Source organism: Protopterus annectens, chromosome 17.part0, assembly GCF_019279795.1.
Source record: "Protopterus annectens isolate FY-2018-M chromosome 17.part0, PAN1.0, whole genome shotgun sequence".
Classification (NCBI taxonomy): Eukaryota; Metazoa; Chordata; order Ceratodontiformes; family Protopteridae; genus Protopterus; species Protopterus annectens.
Genome location: NC_056751.1, coordinates 320,012,193 through 320,030,591, shown reverse-complemented (window position 1 = coordinate 320,030,591; position 18,399 = coordinate 320,012,193). Strand labels below are relative to the sequence as shown.

Here is an 18,399-nt window from a genome sequence, read left to right as displayed (position 1 = left end):
CCTGTGTCCCAAGGTCTCATCACATTTTCAGCATTAAGTAGACTACCAGCTATGTGGTAGTTCATGGGTACAGAGTTTTTACCAAAGGGGATGACAATACACTTTTTGGCATTGAGCTTCAGGCCATGGCTTTGACACCAGGTATCTGTCTCAGTGAGGCCCTTTTGTAGTTTGTCCACATCGTTAGGAGTTTAGAATATGGCTCCTAGTTTGCAGTCATCTGAAAACTTTGTTAGCCAAAGACCTTCTGTGTTGGCCTGCACTTCAGAGAAGTAGATACCAAACAGGAGAGGACCCAGGACTGAACCCTGTGGTACTCCACTTGTCACTGGTCTGATGTCGGATTTGGAATCCGCTACTTTCACAGTGTGAGTTCTGTCCGTGAGCCAGTTGGCAACCCATCTTGTGACATAGGGATTTATACCTAGTTTAGTGAGCTTATCTATAATTCCATAGTGGGGGATGGTGTCGAAACCTTGGCGAAATCTAGATAAGCTGTGTGAACCATTTTACCCTCATCTATGGCTTTGGTGACTGCTTCAAAGAAGTCAATCAGGTTTAGGAGACATGATCTGCCTTTTACAAATCCAAACTGAGTAGGGTCCAGAGTTTGGAGATTACCAATGTCTTTGTTTATGAGTTCCATGATGATACGTTCCACGGCCTCGCAGACCAGGCTTGTCAGGCTAATCGGGCAGTAGTTCCCGGGGTCCATCGTGGCTCCCCCTTTGTGGAGTGGGATAACTGTCGCGGTGCGCCATTCAGTGGGTACAAAGCCTGAGGTGAGGCTATGATTGAACATGGTACTTAGGTAGGGTGACAGTTCATTCTGTAGTTCGTGTAGAATGCAGCCTGGGATATTGTCAGGTCCCATGGATGCTGTGTTCTTGGCTTTGGAGAGTGTGTTTTTTACCTGTGCAGCCGTGATTATAGGAACTTTGCATTCTTCCGGTATAGAGATGGGCCCTCTAGGGGGTGAGAGGGGGTAAAGTTAGCACTGAACCTATCTGCTAGGATGTTGGCAATATCAGTTGGTTCTGTATATTTAGTGCCATTATGCTGTAACTCAGAGCAGATCTGAGTGTTCCCATTTAGATTCTTGACATAGCTATAGAATGCTTTGTGGTTGTCTTTAGAGTCAGTGGCAATTTTGTTTCGTAACTAGCTTTGGAGGATTTTATGAGGGATCTCAGCTTCTTACTGAGGTTGACCAGGGAGTTCCTCCAGTCATGGGATTTTACTCTTTTTTGCAACAGTTTCTTTCTTCTGTTGTAGAGTTTGTTTATGGCAGAGGACCACCAGATTGGCTTCCTTTTTTTGGAGGATAACATCCTGGTTCTATTAGGGATAGCATGATCCATGCACTCGTGTAAGTACTTATAAAGTGCATTTGTGTAGGATTCGGCAGTCATACCTCTATTGTCTGTCTACATGGGTGTCATGAAGTTTGCCACTTCTGTCTTAAGAAGTGTGAAGTTGGCTTTTGAGAAGTTTTTTTTATGATGGTTTCCCTAATTGGGGCTGGGGGTGGGATGTGGATGTCTAGGCTGATTAGCTTGTGGTCGGATCTAACCAACGAGGAATTGACCACTGGTGTGGAACACCGGTTTCCCATGTTGGTAATGACCAGGTCTAGGATATTGCTGCCCCTGGTGGGGGTGTGAATAAGTTGATCCAAGGCTTTGGAATTTATGAATTCTAGAAAACGTTGAGCAAAAGAGTTGGTACAGGAGTAGTTTTCCCAGTTAATGGTGGGGTAGTTGAAATCGCCCATTATTAGGGTGTTGGGTTGTACCCTAATACTTTCCAGTGCATCAAAAAAGGAGGAGTGTGAATCCTGGGGCATGGTGGGGGGTCTGTAGCAAGCTACAATTTGGATTGCGGTCTTGCCCAGAGTTAGTTGCACTTGGATAATCTTGGATGCATTATGCTGTGCAACTTGCCTGGAGGTGTGGATATCCTTAATGAATATGGACACGCCTCCACCTTTAGTGCTTCTTTCTGGTTTAGGTGGCCGAAAGGTGTGGTATGAATTGAAGCCTGGTAATGCAGGGGTGCTCTCTGGAGCTTTGAACCAGGTCTCTGTCACTGCACAGATGTCAATGTTCTCCATTTTAAGGAGTGCCTCGAGTGAGTGCATTTTGAGGTTTAGACTTCTAGCATTGAGTAGCATTACCCTCAGATTTTGCTTGCTTGTACCTGTTACGGTGGTAAATTTGTCATTTGAACCTTGCCTAAAAATGGCACTATAGGGGTGGCAAGACTCTTAGCCAGTATCCGGAATCCTTAGGGCAACAGGTGCAGGTCATCTCTGGCAAAGCATTGTGGACTGTCGATCATGTCGTCCCAGGCAGACAAATACTGGATCCCCTTAGAATGACACCAGAAGCTTAGCCAATTGTTGAAGTCAATCATTTTGTCCTTGTACTGTGGTATCATTCTGGGTGATGGCAGGATGCTACTCAGGGTTAGGGTCATACCTGCCTGGGATACAAGATCGGAGAGCTCCTCCATGTCTCTTTTCATGTAGTCCAGGGAGGTACGTCTCAGGTCATTCACACCATCATGGACAATGACAGTGTCATATTTGTACTTATTGTGGAGTGACCTGAGTGCATGCGTTATGTGGTGGATTCTGGCACCTGACAGTAACTTTCTCCTTGTTTAGTCTAGTGAGTGGAACATCAGTGTGCCTGACTATAGAGTCACCTACGACTAGAGTGTTGGGTACGTTGTTATGCCTTATGGGCTGTGGTTGAGTGGCACACTGAGTTTGTGGGCTATGTGTCATTTGGGTTGTGTTGGGGGGTGGAGTTTGCTTGCGTTTATGCTTTGGATGTCCCTGATGCTTGGGCAGGTTTTTATTGAGAGCCTCCGCGAATGTAGGTGTGTGTTTTGTGTTTCTATGTGTGTGTTTTGGTGGTGTAGGTTTTGAGGGACTATGTGATGAGTGTGGTGTGGTGCAAGTGTTTACCCTCTCCTCTTGACTGTCTAGTCCAGTCTTGGGTGAAGAGAGATTTGCTTCCAGTTTGGCTATATAAGTGCATCTCTCACAGGTTGTAGTGTTGGGTGGTAGGAGGAGAGGGTTGTCTGTGTACATGAGGCAATTGCTGCATTGCCCCAAGATGCCCAGATTCATCAGGTAGACAGGAGAAATCACTGGGAGCTGACCCTTAGACATGCCTGGATAAGTGCTTATTTAAGTACTAAAAACTGCTTTCCACTAGACAAGTGAGGAAAGTTGAGTGCTGTAGTAATTTGCAGCTTATGTAGTCAGAGCCTTCTTACATTGTTTTTCACAAGGATAGGGTATCCTTGTGAACTAATCCTTCCTTTTTACCCTGTGAAATGTAAATAAGTAAGTTTTTGTAAAGCTCTATTGGTTGATCAGAAAAACTGCATGCAATCATAACATTTGTATTCTAAAAAGGCTGTTCCTTCTTCAATGGTCATTGTAAAGAAAACTGGCCAATAGTAAATATTCAAACACTTCCAAGTCATTGGTTCTAATATATAAACATGGACCAATCACATATAAAATGAAAATAGATCATAGTTTTTCTAAAATTCTATTGGTTGATCAGAAAACTGCATCCAATCTTAACATTTACATGTTAAAAATGTTAAAAATGCTAGTCCTTCTTCATGTTTCCTAAGAGCAACTTAAACAGTTCAAGAAATAAAAATCACAAATCAGAACAAGCATTCATATTTAGAGGTTATAAACATAAAGCGGTCATACATCAGACAAATGAAATAAAGAAACAGAGATTAACATATGGAAAACCATTCTTTTATGCAAACAACAACAATAATATGTCAGCAAGCAATACTGATGACCATCCACCCAAGGCCGCACATACAAGGGTCATTTTGAAATATTCTAGTGACACTCGATATTTATGCAACATTATTACGAACAACTGGAAAATCTTGGTCAGCGATGAAAAGATAAAAGCGATTGTGGGTGATGCTCCAGCCTTTACTTTCAGGAACAATAAAAATTTAACATGAGTATTATGTAAAAGGTCTGCCACAAGTCAACAAATTTATTCCAATAGGATTGGAACTTTTTCACTTGTAGGCACTGTTCTTCTTGCAGACATATTTCAAACATACAGGGCTTAATACATCCTACTTACAGAAAATATGTTCCAAAACTATATCCTGATTGTACTACAAGGAATGTGGTATACTTTGCGGATTGCCAACAGTGTCAATGTTTTTATGTTGGCAGGACCAATAGTTAAAGGAAAGGATATCCAAACCCATTAGTGATATCTGCCTAAAGGATACCAAGAGTCCTTTAATGAAACACATCTTAGACAATGATTCTCATAATTTCATTTTTCTGGTTCTTCAGATTGTATATCCTAACCCTCAAGGTGGAGACATTGTAGCTGAGACAGAGATAGCAAAAATGAAATGGATAGGAGATCTATGAGCGGATGTCAATCCAGGATTAAACTTTTGCTATCCCTCAAACCGGCTCTGAAGAAACGTAGACGTAAATATTAACAACTTAATTACTTAGACATGACACATACCATAAACATCTACTGATGCATATATGCTGATGGTTGTTTGAAGTGAGTTCCTACATTCAGTGTGAGCACTAGTAGTTTCTGGTATTCAAGTGTTATTCATCACTGTAAATACAACTGTTTTGATTATTCCGGATGTGTTCATTTCTGCCCAGGTGTCTATGTCCAGCAGATATGTTTTGTTTTCACATTTATTTTCACATTTGTGTTTTTGTTCTTTAGCCACTCATGCTCAGCTGCTTATATTTTATAATTTTGATTTTTTTTTTTGGGGGGGGCAGATTAATGCACTTTTGATGTTGTGTCTGTACATATGCATGTACATACTGGTTTACTGATGGGCAATATGCATACATGTGACAACATGCTTGTTCTGATTTGTGATTTTATTTCTTGAACTGGTTAAGTTGCTCTTAGAAAACATGCAATACAAGATTGCCAAATAGATATATTTGATTCTGGGATGGTCCCTGTTCATATTCCAATACAAATAGCTAATTCATGTACACAGACTGTTCACTGGTTAGTCAGCATGTTTATACAACCAATGAAGATAGTTTAACATATGAATTCAGATTGGTCCGTGACTTTACAGTAGAACCAATGATTTGGAAGTGTTTTGAATGCTTTTTATTGGCTATTCAATTTCTACAGTGATCCATGAAGAAGGAACAGCCTTTTCAACATGTAAATGTTAAGACTGGGTGCAGTTTTCTAGTCAACCAATAACATTTTAGAAAAACTATGATCCATTTAAATTTTATATGTGATTGGTTCCAAAAGTGTTTGAATGTTTACTATTGGCCAATAGTCTTTACAATGACCAATAAAGAAGGAACAGCCTTTTTAGCATGCAAACGTTATGAATGTTTACTATTGGCCAATAGTCTTTACAATGACCAATGAAGAAGGAACAGCCTTTTTAGCATGCAAACGTTATGACTGGATGCAGTTTTTCAGATCAACCAACGGAGCTTTACAAAAACTATGACTTATTTACATTTCATATGTGACTGGTCTATGCTTTTATACTAGAACCAATGACTTGGAAGTGCCTGTATGTTTTTTATTGGCCATTTGATTTTATAATGACTAATGAAGAAGGACTAGCCGAGTTTTAGAAAAAAAACTATAAATTATTTACATTTTTATGTGATTGGTTAAGAGACACTTTTTAAGAGAATATGAACTGTTGAAGTTTTAAGACTTGAAAAAGGGATTATACCCGAAAGCGCTTGTCTTTTTTTTTGTGCAACAGTAACTTATTTTGATTTTGTAAAGTATTTGTTTTATGCCTATTGCTGTGGTAGTTTTGGTACTTTATTGTTACATATTTATACACAAGTTCCATTACCTACCTTTAGTGGCTGGGATCTTCGCTTGTTCTGTTTTTTTGGTATACATATGAAAAAATGCAACGTTTAGCTAGACCCATAAAAAACACACGACAAACCTCTAGTTTGGCTCTCTCGTTCCTTTATTTGGTATATGGAACTTCTTCAGAAGATAAAACAGAGATTGCAAGCAGTCAAAATAAATAACAGTTCTTATAACGGACATTAAATGGATCAGCCAATCAAACAACAGTAGAGAGAATACATATGTAAATATAATAAATGCATGCTGTAAAAAAGCAGTAAAGTTAGTAATTATAATAGTGTTAAACTGAATGTGAATGACTCTCTTGCAGCAGTAGTAGTTCATAACAAAATTGTAGCTTAGTAAGAGCAAAAAAATGATCAGCTATGTTAGAATTAAAATAAAACATTAGTGGTATAACCATTTTAAGGCACATTTTATGTTGCTATGATCATTAAGTCCTGGGTATGATTCTGCATTCAGTTCAATTTGCACTTTAATTCACGAAAGTCTAACAAGCCTTCCCTGTCACCTAAGAAATTGTTGATTTGTTCCAAGACGAAGAATTTCACTCTTCTGAAACTCTTGACAATTTAAGCTATGTCTCCCTAAGGCATTATTAACAGCACATTTGCAAATTGACCCATTATGTTCTTTAATGTGGCTGGAAAGTTTTCTTGTGGTTCTGCCAACAAAGAAACTGGGGCAGGTGTTGCAAATTGCCACATAGACAGCAAAGGTGCTATTACAGTTATAGTGTTTAGCAAACAAAATTTTCTTGTTCATATGTGTGAAGACAAACTCCTTTGCTTGTAAAATGCTATTACAGGCCACACAGTGGTTGCACAGAAACATACCTTGCGGTATCGAAATGTCATCCATTGAAGAACTGATGAAAGACGAGTCAGGTTTGTCAAATGAGCTTCAAGTGTCTTAGTTTTCTTATGGGAAAAAAGGGGGGCAGTGCCAAGGATTTCCACTAATCTTTTTTCTCTGTAATAAAATTCCAGTTATTAAAAATAACTTGTTTAATACTGGACAGTTCCCGACAAACTGGAAGCAGAAAAATGATGTTTCGGTTTTGATTAGCAGATGCTGTTGATTGGTTAGAGGAAAGGTGGGTTTGGTTTTGATTAATGAAGTTAAATGGCAAGGAGAAAAAAGAATGGGAAGCTACATCCCTCCAACAATTACCAGGCTTTGTAAATAACAGACTTTACAAGCGTTATATAGACCATGTCTTTTTTGCGTGGCATGGTGAGAAACAACACCTTATTAACTTTATTCATGCACTGTCTCAAAACATTCCTTTTCTGAACTTTAAGTTGATAGCATGCGATACTACTGTCAACTTCCTGGACATTTCCCCTCACGTTAGATAAAAGCACTTTGTCCTGCAATTCTAACATTTTCCAAAAAGAGATATTCAGAAATAATTATCTGGATTACAATGGTTCACATCGACACTTTATGAAAAAGAACATTGTTAAAGGGCATTTTATCCATTTATCCAGACTAGTTAGCAAGGATGCTTTGTTTGTACAGGAATCACACAAACATTTCACTTTTTAAGGACAGACACTAGCCTGAGTATTTACTAAAGAACATTTTTTCAGAAGTTTTCCAACCAAGATCTACAAGGTTTCCTCCTATACTTTCCAAGGGCTTTCTTTCAAATTCTAATTCTAATCAAGAGCCTTCTCAGACACTACTTAAGCAAGACCGAATCAACTACAGAGCACAGACCAGACCTCTATTAGAACCAACAGCTCAGCACCAAACCCATACTTTAACCCAACCTACGCTGAACACTTCTTTCTCCTTGCTGGTTAACTTCATTAATCAAAACCAAACCAACCTTTCCTCTAACCAATCAACGGTATCTGCTAATCAAGACTGAAACATCAGTTTTTCGCTTCCAGTTTGTCGGGACCTGTCCAGTATTAAACAAGTTATTTTTAATAACTGGAATTTTATTACCAAGAAAAAACTAGCAGAAGTCCTTGGCACTGCCCCCCTTTTTTTTCCATAAGAAAACTAAGACATTTAGAAGCTCATTTGACAAACCTGACTTGTCTTTCGTCAATTCTTAAACAGATGACATTTCGTTACCACAAGGTATGTTTCCGTGCAACCTCTGTGTGGCCTGTAATAGCACTTTACAAGCAAAGGAGTTTGTCTTCACACATATGAACAAGAAAATTTATTTTGCTAAGCACTATAACTGTAATAGCTCCTTTGTTGTCTACGTGGCTATTTGCAACACCTGCCCCAATTTCTATGTTGGTAGAATCACCAGAAAACTTTCAACACCCATTAAAAAACGTAATGGGGCAACTCGCAAAGGAGATATTAATAATGCCTTAGGAAGACATAGCTTAAATTGTCAGAGTTTCACAGGAGTGAAATTCTTTGTCTTGGAACAAATCAACAATTTCTTAGGTGATAGGGAAGGATTGTTAGACTTTCATGAATTAAAGTGGCAAATTGAACTGAATGCAGAATCATACCCAGGACTTAATGATCATAGCAAAGTAAAATGTGCCTTAAAATGGTTATACCACTATTTTTTTATTTTAATTCTAACATTGTTGATCATTCTCTATTCTAGCACCAGCCTGTATCCTCTCACTAATCTATTATACTACAGCCTTATGAAGTAGTTAAGATCTCTAGTAATTTATATAAGTCAAGTCATGCTTATCTGTTGATAACATACTGTAATATGTATTATAGTACTAGTAACATACTTTACCATTGATGACATACTGTAAAATGACCTATCTTTCTTGTACAATTTTTGGAAAGCAATGTAACCATTCCTATGAATTAGCTGATTTAGTATCTCTACTTCTTTGTAGAATTGTTCCATGATATATACGCCTGACACAATCACATGTAATATTTTACTGTATGATAAATTGTTTTTTTTTACTATATCTCTTGTTACTACTGGAGCTTTTCTTCCCGGGCCTCCACTGAAAATGGACATATATCCAGCTGGACTAGCCCGGTTAACAAATGTAAAATAAAATAAAATAAAATAAAATAAATAAATAAATTAAAATGTTTTCTCTTACTAAGCTACAATTTTGTTATGAACTACTACTGCTGAAAAAGAGACAGGCACATTCAGTTTAACACTATTATAACTATTAACTTTACTGCTTTTTTACAGCACGCATTTACTATATTTACATATGAATTCTCTCTACTGTTGTTTGATTGGCTGATGCATTTAATGTCTGTTATAAGAACTGCTATTTAGACTGCTTGCAATCTCTGTTTTATCAACCAAAGAAGTCCCATATACCAAATAAAGGAATGAAGGCGCTAAACTACTGGTTTAACATGCGTTTTTATGGGTCTGGTAGAAAGTTAAATTTTTTTCATTAATTTTATTCTTTCATAAAGTACAGTAACAGTTTATTGGTGTACAATATGTGTGTGTGTGTGTGTGTGTATATACATATGTCTTGTATGTTTCTATATCATCTCTGCAAACTCGATCTGAGGTAACTGACAGAGAGGGATTCTAGGTAGAGGTAAAGCTTGAGAGTTTTTGACTGGCACGAGCTATAGTAACTGCCGAGTCGGTTCTGATACTGGAACCAAGCCCATCTGTCAAGGATGAATGAAGATTTGACAACACAAATGGAACGTTACGGTAAGCACATAACTTCTTTTTATGTCTGCTAGAAGAATGTGAACCTGGCAGCCCACTCGCTCCCCAACACATCATCACAAATTTGTGTACCCTTTTCATGGAGTGTGTGTGTATGTATGTATGTATGTATATATATATATATATATATATATATATATATATATATATATATATATATATATGAATAACTTTATTATATGCGTTCTTTTATGTGGGTGGGGGTAGCAATGCTATAGATCAAAGTTTAACATCAAACGTGTTTGCATGGCGCACTAAGAGTGCTCATTGCCTTGCGACCACCCCAAAATGGAGTCCAGGAGAAATTTATTATACAGTCAAGTCCTTCTTAGGCTGGCTTCCAGATGTAAAATGACAGTTTACCTCAAATTGTAAATGAGATTGAATAAGAACCTTGGTCCATATTGGTGTTACAGAATTTTGACTTCTGAGTGTGGACATTGATTTCCAAAGAACCATAAACTAATTCTGCTGTTGCAGTGTGCTTATGTTAAGCAGTGGTTTGCATGTAAGTCTAAAAGAAGTCAGTCTCCCTTCAATGTTTTATATGGAGGTAGTAGGATAGTGTGTGTGTGTGTGTGTGTGTGTGTGTCCTGTGGCAGATTGGCTGGCTTCCTCTCAACTCCTGCTTTGGTAACAGTCCAACACCTAACATTGCCATTGTCTGGCAGAGTCTCACTTCCAACTTGCACTACTGTGACTAAAGTTTAATTTCAAAAATGTAGCTAGGCATATTCTACAAAATATAGCTTCTTCTTCTTTCAGCTTTTCCCAGTTAGGGGTCACCACAGTGGATCACCCGACTGCTCATGATTGGCAGTGGAGTTTTATGGTGTCAAGTTGCCAACCCAGTGCCCAACCTTCCACAGAAGGTACACACACACTCACGTCTAGGGCCAATTTAGGGTGTCCAATCCACCTACAGCATGTCTTTGGGATGTGGGAGGAAATCAGAGCACCCGGAAGAAACCCACACAACCACAGGGAGGACATGCAGACTCCACACAGAAGGCACCCCAGCCCGGGATCTAACCGGAGAACCTCTTGCTGTGAGGTGGCAACGCTAACCACTGCACCACCGCAGCCCACTCTACAGAATACACCATTGGATTGTATTAATGAGCAAACTTATAACAGTACTGGCAGAGACATGACAGTAACAGGGCTGCAGCCCCTACCCCAAATCTTATAGCAACATTACCAGTAAACTTACATTTTATAAACACCAATGTAAATGAATGCTGTTACTTAAAGTAGTCCACCTGAGCAGTACATTTTAGTACTGTTTGACCAGTGCGTTCCTACCAGACATCTTAACCTCTCAGAGAAAGTACTCTGGACAAAGTCAAAAATAATGTGGGGGGGGGGGGGTAGGGACACATTTTAAATACTGCTCCTATACTCCCTCTACTCGTCACTCATTAGACCCATTATAGAGTACAACGCCCCTTTTGGAATGTACCTCACAAGACATCTGCAGCAGCTGGAAAAGCCACAGAAGTACCTCACAAAAAGGATTACTGGCCTCAAACAAATGCCCTACACTGACCGCCTCAAAAAACTCCAGCTTTACTCCGAGGTGATCTCTGCCTAACATATAAAGATATGTCAAACCCAGAGCTGTTGGACACGCTACACCTAAAGAAATCCCAATCCCTCCAAGCTACACGCTCTAGGGACCTAAACCTTGTCACCACAATAAACAGGACATGCTGGGGGGATAGATTCCAGTCCCAGAGACTTCCTATACTCTGGAACAAGCCAACCATCTACGTCAAGCAAAGTTCTTCATTAGCACTCTTCAAGAAAAATCTTGACGAGTGGATGGGAAATAGGAAATACACCCAGAGGATCACTTCTGTGTCTCTGCTGGACAGTGGCACAGGAAAATAACTTTATTGGGTGGCGTAAGCTATGGTACCTTGCTGGCTAGGCTTATGTAGGCCCTTGGGCCGATAGCCTAGTACCTACCTATGAACCTATAAGCTCAGAAAGTTGCTAGAATGGCAGATTTTGCAGTATTATATATTTTTCTGAAAGCTGTGAAGTCTGAAACTCAAATATATGTCATTATTTAGTGACTTCAATGATTTACCAGAAAATCACAAATTTTATGAGGAACACATCAAAAATACGAAGCGAAAATCTGGACAATTGAGACGGATGACTTTCCTGTTGCTACATCTAGGGTTGCCACCTTTTCAAATGCCCAAAGTGAGACATTTTTTGTAGAAATGTCAGATTTTGCAGGACAAAACATGCCCGTGACCAGTACAAAGGATAGAACTTCACTTTTTTGCCAAAATAAAAGCTTATTCTTGTAGCATTTGAGTTGTTTTTGCTATTTCATATATAAATTTAGGTCTTTCAGATAAAAAAAATAAGTTTAATGAAACTATTAAAGAAAACGTAGGAAATACCTTTGCACAAAAATCTCAGGACGTATGCTATTTTTTTTTCAATTTTTTCGCAGGACACAACTGCCCAAAGAGGGACTGTCCCTCACAAAGTGGGACAGGTGGCAACCCTAGCTACATCTCGAAGTCATAACAGCATACTAAATGATTTACCATGCAGAGTGTGTGTGTGTTACTTCACAAACGATATTTAGCTGTACTAATGCAGCCAGCAAACATGAAAGGTTTGACAAAACAACCTGTCTGTAATGAGGCGTGAATGGCAACAGCGGCGTTAATATTACTTTAGATGTTATAAAATGCGTGGGTTTCCTCCAGGTGCTCCGGTTTTCTCCCACATCCCAACTACATGCAGTAGGTGGATTGGACACTCTAAATTGGCCCTAGGTGTGAATGTGGGCAAACTGGGCATGTGTGTGCCTTCTGTGGAAGGTTGGGCGCCGGGCATGCAACTCGACACTGTAAAACTCCACTGCCAATCATGAGCGGACAGGTGATCCGCTGCGGCGACCCCTAACCGGGAAAAGCCGAAAGAAGAAGAAGATGCTATAAAATGGTTTACTCATATTCACAGATTTAAAAAACTGCAGCGAGCACGATGGCAACAAGAGTGCTAGCTGAAGAGAGAATTAGAAGTATTGTGTGTTTATTTGCGTCCAACTAAAGCCATCTATTAAACACATGCCTAACCCGCAGTTGTTGGGATAGCCGCTAAACTAGTTTTCGCTTTTTCACAGTCGTCTTTAAAGTTCAACATCCAGTTTCTGGTTTACAATAAATAATACTATAGAAACCGCTTGGAAATATTCAAGACGGGATTGAGAAGGGAACTGTTTGGGAATCAAATCTGCCTGGCTCCCTCAGTGCCCAAGAATTACAGCAGAAAGCAACTTGTCCTACATACGAAAAAGAAGAATACTAACAACAGGAAATATAAACAGAATACCCTCACCTGTTAGATCCTGCTATTACCATAGAAACCACACTTACTATAACAAAAAAGCCTCCGAGAAGACTCGTTGCGAATGATGTCATTTTTATGCGACATGCTTAGAGTTGATACATTTAATTGGTTAATTCGTGTAAAGATAGTTTAAGTCTAACCGAACTTTACAGATTTTGAGGTTTAGAAAGTTTCTGGTTTACAGTGATGCATTACAATGGAAGGATCAGAGTTTCATTTTATGAAGTTTTCTCAACAAATTTCTACAATAACAATACATCATAACTTGTTTTAGGTGTAGACTCTCTCGTTTTGACCATGCTATGAACTTCCTAATTGCACTTGTGTTCCACATTAAAAGAGGTAGTATTCAACGTTTTAAGATAGAAGGATGATTTATGGTGTCATATTTGGGGCAATCGCTTAGTTAGTGGAAATAAGCGTTATAATCACTATATAAGATTATCGGGGAGAAAAAGTATCCCCATAATTTTTCGTTTAGAGTGAAATGTTTTTCCTGAATGAAATATGCAAACGCGCTGCAGACGTAAGCAGAATAGTATTTTATCTTAAGGGGATTGCTTTTGTAATCTGTATATACTGGTGTCTCCACAGAGTTCGTTTTTTCTGAGCGTGTTGCAGAAACCCCAGTTCGTATAAGTTCAGAAGTGTTTGAACTATTACATGTCAGATAAAAGCAGTACACAACATTTTTTAAAAATGGAAGTGCTTTAAAAACAGCCTTTATGGTTGTAATGGACAGCAGTAGAAAGTGAAGTGCGCATTTAAGTATGTATGAGGAATCGTGTAGAACTGTATTGAAGATTGTGTACATTGACTCAGTTTTGGTTTGTGCAAGTGTGTCTGGTGAAGACACGACTGGCAGCCTGATTCAGCTCTTAATCAAGCTTGTCAGCTGAAGAGGAGTAGCTAACTATTAAATCATCTGACTCACATCTATCAAACCCAGTCCTTATTCCCAACCACCAATCCACCCTAAAATTAGGTCCGTATCCCCAAAACTCCATCCTTAACCTTAGTCATAAACATAGCTCTCAACCTTCCATCTCCAAAATGAGGAACACTAGCCCTCATAATGTGGAACAAATGGGCAAAATGTGGAATACATACTAATGGCTTACTAACAACTTCAACTAGAAAGGTCATAGGATGGTTAAAATATGCTGATTCTACTTATAAAGAAGATCTTTTAATGAATTAATATGATTCATTTCTATTTACCATGGATTTCACTTAAAAAAAAATTCCTAACGCTGAATGTGTGGCACTCTTTCAACGTGGAACTTCGAGGAACTTCAAGGAACATTGACTTTTTAAGACCCCAAATGAGGTGCGTTCCTTGTAATGAGGTACACATGAGAAGTAAAATAAAACCCATTTGTAAGTCTTTTGCAGTCACTTCCTTAAGCAGATGACAACAACCTGCCATCCATTGTTGAATCACAGCTAGCCCACGTCACAACAGCTGATGGTTGCTACTGCAATAGTATGTCCTAAATTACATAATCGCAGATGTATGTTTTATAAATATTAGGTGACTGGGAGGGGCAGCACTGTGAGATGTGAATACAGAATAAGAAACATCTGGTATTCCCCATCCCCAGAGAGTTGTAAAGCCACGTGATACATTTTAAAAGGCCATTGCTGTTCGCATTTGGTTACCACATGTCCCTCATTATGCAAGACAGTGCTTATTAGGGCAGCTGTGTCTTGCAAAAAAAAAAAAAACGTGGAAATGGCAATCGTCCTGAGATTTTGATCCAAGATCTGTTTTCTAACCTTATTCTAAGTGCTGCACAGAACAGTGATTTTCTATTTAAAACACCTTATTATCATATGAAACTATAAAAAAGTAAATGTGCAGAGTCAGGTTAAGGAAGGAGTGAAGCTGGATAGTGCAATAAAGTCCAAAATAATGTCACTCTGGATAAACTCCAAAAATAAAAATCCAAATAAAGCGTACTATATTATAGTTCACAAACCAATTTATTGCAACGGACAAGCTAGATGTAGCTTCCTCAGGTCACTTTAATAAATGCATAAAAAAGATCCTCCATTATATAAGGATATCAATTAATCAAATTGAGAACAATTACTAACTTAAAAGGGAAACAGCATTTTATACAAATCAAGTGTACTCATATTGTCCTAGTAGCTGACAATGAACTGTCTTGGTCTAATTTAGATGTAAAAAACAAATGCATTAGCATAGTAATCTATATACAAATACATAATTCAAATTTCCTGATATAAATATTAAAATTATTATGGTATGATTACACGCATGGCTAAAAAGTCCCTAACTGAATTTTAGTTAAAACAAGTCCCTGTATTTAAATAGTGGTGTTATATTTAAAATATATATATATAAAAAGTGTATATATGTATATATATATAAATGTGAACAAAAATATATAGGTGTATGAATATATAGAAAATGTATAGTTATATGAAAATACAAAATACATAAAAAAAACATAAATATATATATAAAAAACATATTGGTCTTTCTGAATAAGTATAGGCAACACAGTGACATACATTTCCTCTATAGATCATAAATTCATAGATATAGGTACAAACTTATTAAGATTCCTTAGGGTATTAAATAAGTCAGTTAGAGTCATTATGTAGTCATTGCCTTAATGCTTTCTTCCACTAAGACCCTAGTCTCTGAACAAACAAGTGTAAACAACTTCAGAATGTGTACCAACATACTAGTTGCCATACATATATTTTTTAAAAAATAGATATTAAAAATAGATATTTAGAAGTAAATGCCGAACATTCTTAAAGGGAGGAATGCTTACTTCAGAAATATATAAAAAATTTCTTACACATAGAATGTTGTAACATGATGTAACAATTAAATATAACTTAACATATTATAAGATATTTTACGGATATATTTAAAAAATATATATATATAGGTGTATATACAAATATGTCCTTACTGATTGTATGAGTGCGCTTATACATTACCAAGTATTCTAATCACTTGATATTTCTCCGTTTCCTGAGTCTAGGTTTAATTGATGCTCTCTCATTCAAACCTGACCCATTATCTGCCCTTAGTCGGACAATCCAGTCACTTTCTCTCAGTATTACTTCTGATGTCACCACCTCTCATACTAGGTTCTAAAACTTCAAGGGCCCTAAACAAAAATTATCATAAGCACTAACATGTTTGGCTAGGGCATTGTGTGGTGACCCTTTCCTAATGTGATACACATGCTCTCTTATCCTATCTCTGAATTTCCGATTGGTCTTTCCTACATAGAAATTCCTACAAGCCTGACAGACAGCAAGATAAATCACATTACTTGTCATGCAGTCTGCAGCAACAGTAGTATAGAAAGTGCGTTGGGTATCAGGATGTTCGGTTCAATGTCAATATAGTGACAAAAGTTGCATTGTCCACACGGGACAGTACAAGTGGTTGTCATCTCAACTTTCCTTTGTTTTGAGTAGCATAGCATTCTCTTAAGGTTCTTCTTATTTCTATATAGAAATTTCGGTTGTTCACCAACTATTTCCTTGAGATCATTGTCAATTTGTAGGACTCCCCAAAATTTACTAATTATATCTCTGATTTCAGAATGATCAGATGTGTAGGTTGTGGTAAATTTCATAGTGGGTATAGTAGTGCATGACTTCTCTTCTAATGGACGACTCTGTACTATGGGTCCAAAATATGGCATTGCTGTAGTGAGCCTTAAATCTGGTATGTTCTGCATGTTATTATTTACTCTAATATCATAGCCTCTGTTGATCAATCGGCCTCTCAGGTTTTCTAATTCCATGGAGAACCCCTCTTCAGTGGGGTTCAGGCGTGAGGCTCTAATGGCCTGGCCTTTGATTATGTTTTTGAACACAAAGGAGGGGTGCATGCTAGATCTTAACAACAATGAATTGCTGTAACACGCTTTCCTAAAAACACCTGTATTGATCAGACCATTGGGTAGTCTCTCCAAAGTCAAGTCCAGGAACTCAATCCTATCTTGTGCGAAATTCATAGTGAATCTTAGGTAGGTAGTCAAACTATTCATTTCACTCAATAATAGTCTTAGTCGTTCTGGTGTCTCCTTCCAGAGAATAAAGACATCATCCACAAATCGTCGATAGAAGACTACTCCTTCTATAAATACTTCATTATGGAATAGGACAGTTTCTTCCCAGTGGGCCAAGAACATATTCGCATAGCTATTGGAGGGTGTCCCCATCGCTACGCCATCAACCTGCTTATAGATGGTTTCATCAAATATGAAGACATTATTCTCTAATATTAGTTCCAAAAAATGCACAACCAAATCTATCTTGACATCACTGTAATCACTGTGCATTCGTAGATATTCAGTCACATAAGTGAGGCCAAGAGTGTTCGGGATCACGGTGAACAAAGACTGAATGTCAAGAGTGACAAATAGGTAATTATTCTGACTAACGTCATTGTTGGTACATTCATATAAGTCTAACAAAAATTGTTTTGAATCTTTTAGGACAAATCTATTGGTGTTCAGGATAGGTCTCAGATTTTTCTCTATGTATACTGACAGGTGTTCCGTGACCCAATCACGACCTGATACTATGGGTCTCATTGGTGGATTCAGAGAATCCTTATGGATCTTTGGGAGTCCATGTATGACAGGGATCAAAGGTTCTTTAATAATTAAGTATTCATATAGATCCTTCTCTATTAAGCCACTCTTATAAATGTCCAACAATGTGTTCTTAATAGATCTCATGATGTCCATGGGTACATTCTGTGCAATCTCTTCATAGAAATTGTCAGTCAACATATCTTTCATAGAGCTATAATATTGTGTCGTATTCATGACCACCAATCTACCACCCTTGTTCATGGTCTGACAACTATTGTGTTGTCACCTTGTAATTTCTTCAAGCTAAGCCGTTCACTGTGTGTGAGATTATCTTTCTTATACCATTTCTTGTCCTTATTCTTATTATTTTCATTATAGTAATACCTGTATAATTCCTCTTCTGTTAGACGTTGGAAAGTCTCAACTAGGGGATGATTAATCGGAACATATTCACTTAGATTTTTAAAAATAAATTCCCTATTGGTTTGGTCTCTAGTAATATTGTCTTTATAAAGTAGCTTTAGCATAACGTTCCTGCAAAATAACTTAAGGTCTGCCATAGTCTCAGTAATCACACTTCTACTTTTGGGTATAAAGTTCAGCCCTTTGCTCAAAAGTTTGAGGTCATCACAGTCTAATATTCTGTCAGATAGGTTGTACACTAGCGTCTGTCTTTGTTCCACATCCTCTTCAGGGTTTGGTCCTGTGGTGGATCTTCTGATAATTTCCTCTTCTGCCGTCCACGACTCATTGAGCGTGCACGTCTGGGGCCTTTCTCTAACCTGATAGGTAGGGGAAAAGAAACATTCAAGCCTGCCTCAGGTAGTGA

The 18,399-nt window shown here is 38.0% G+C and overlaps 1 protein-coding gene across 2 annotated transcripts in view; it reads right to left on the bottom strand.

The window, feature by feature from the left end:
* The window catches only part of TMEM138 (transmembrane protein 138), a 797,942-nt gene extending 784,911 nt beyond the window's left edge, over positions 1–13,031 (bottom strand). For both annotated transcript variants that reach the window (XM_044059747.1, XM_044059750.1), the window contains exon 1: positions 12,958–13,031. The gene's annotated coding sequence lies outside the window, so the exon portion shown is untranslated. The remainder of the gene's footprint in view (positions 1–12,957) is intronic.
* Positions 13,032–18,399: the final 5,368 nt, after the last annotated feature.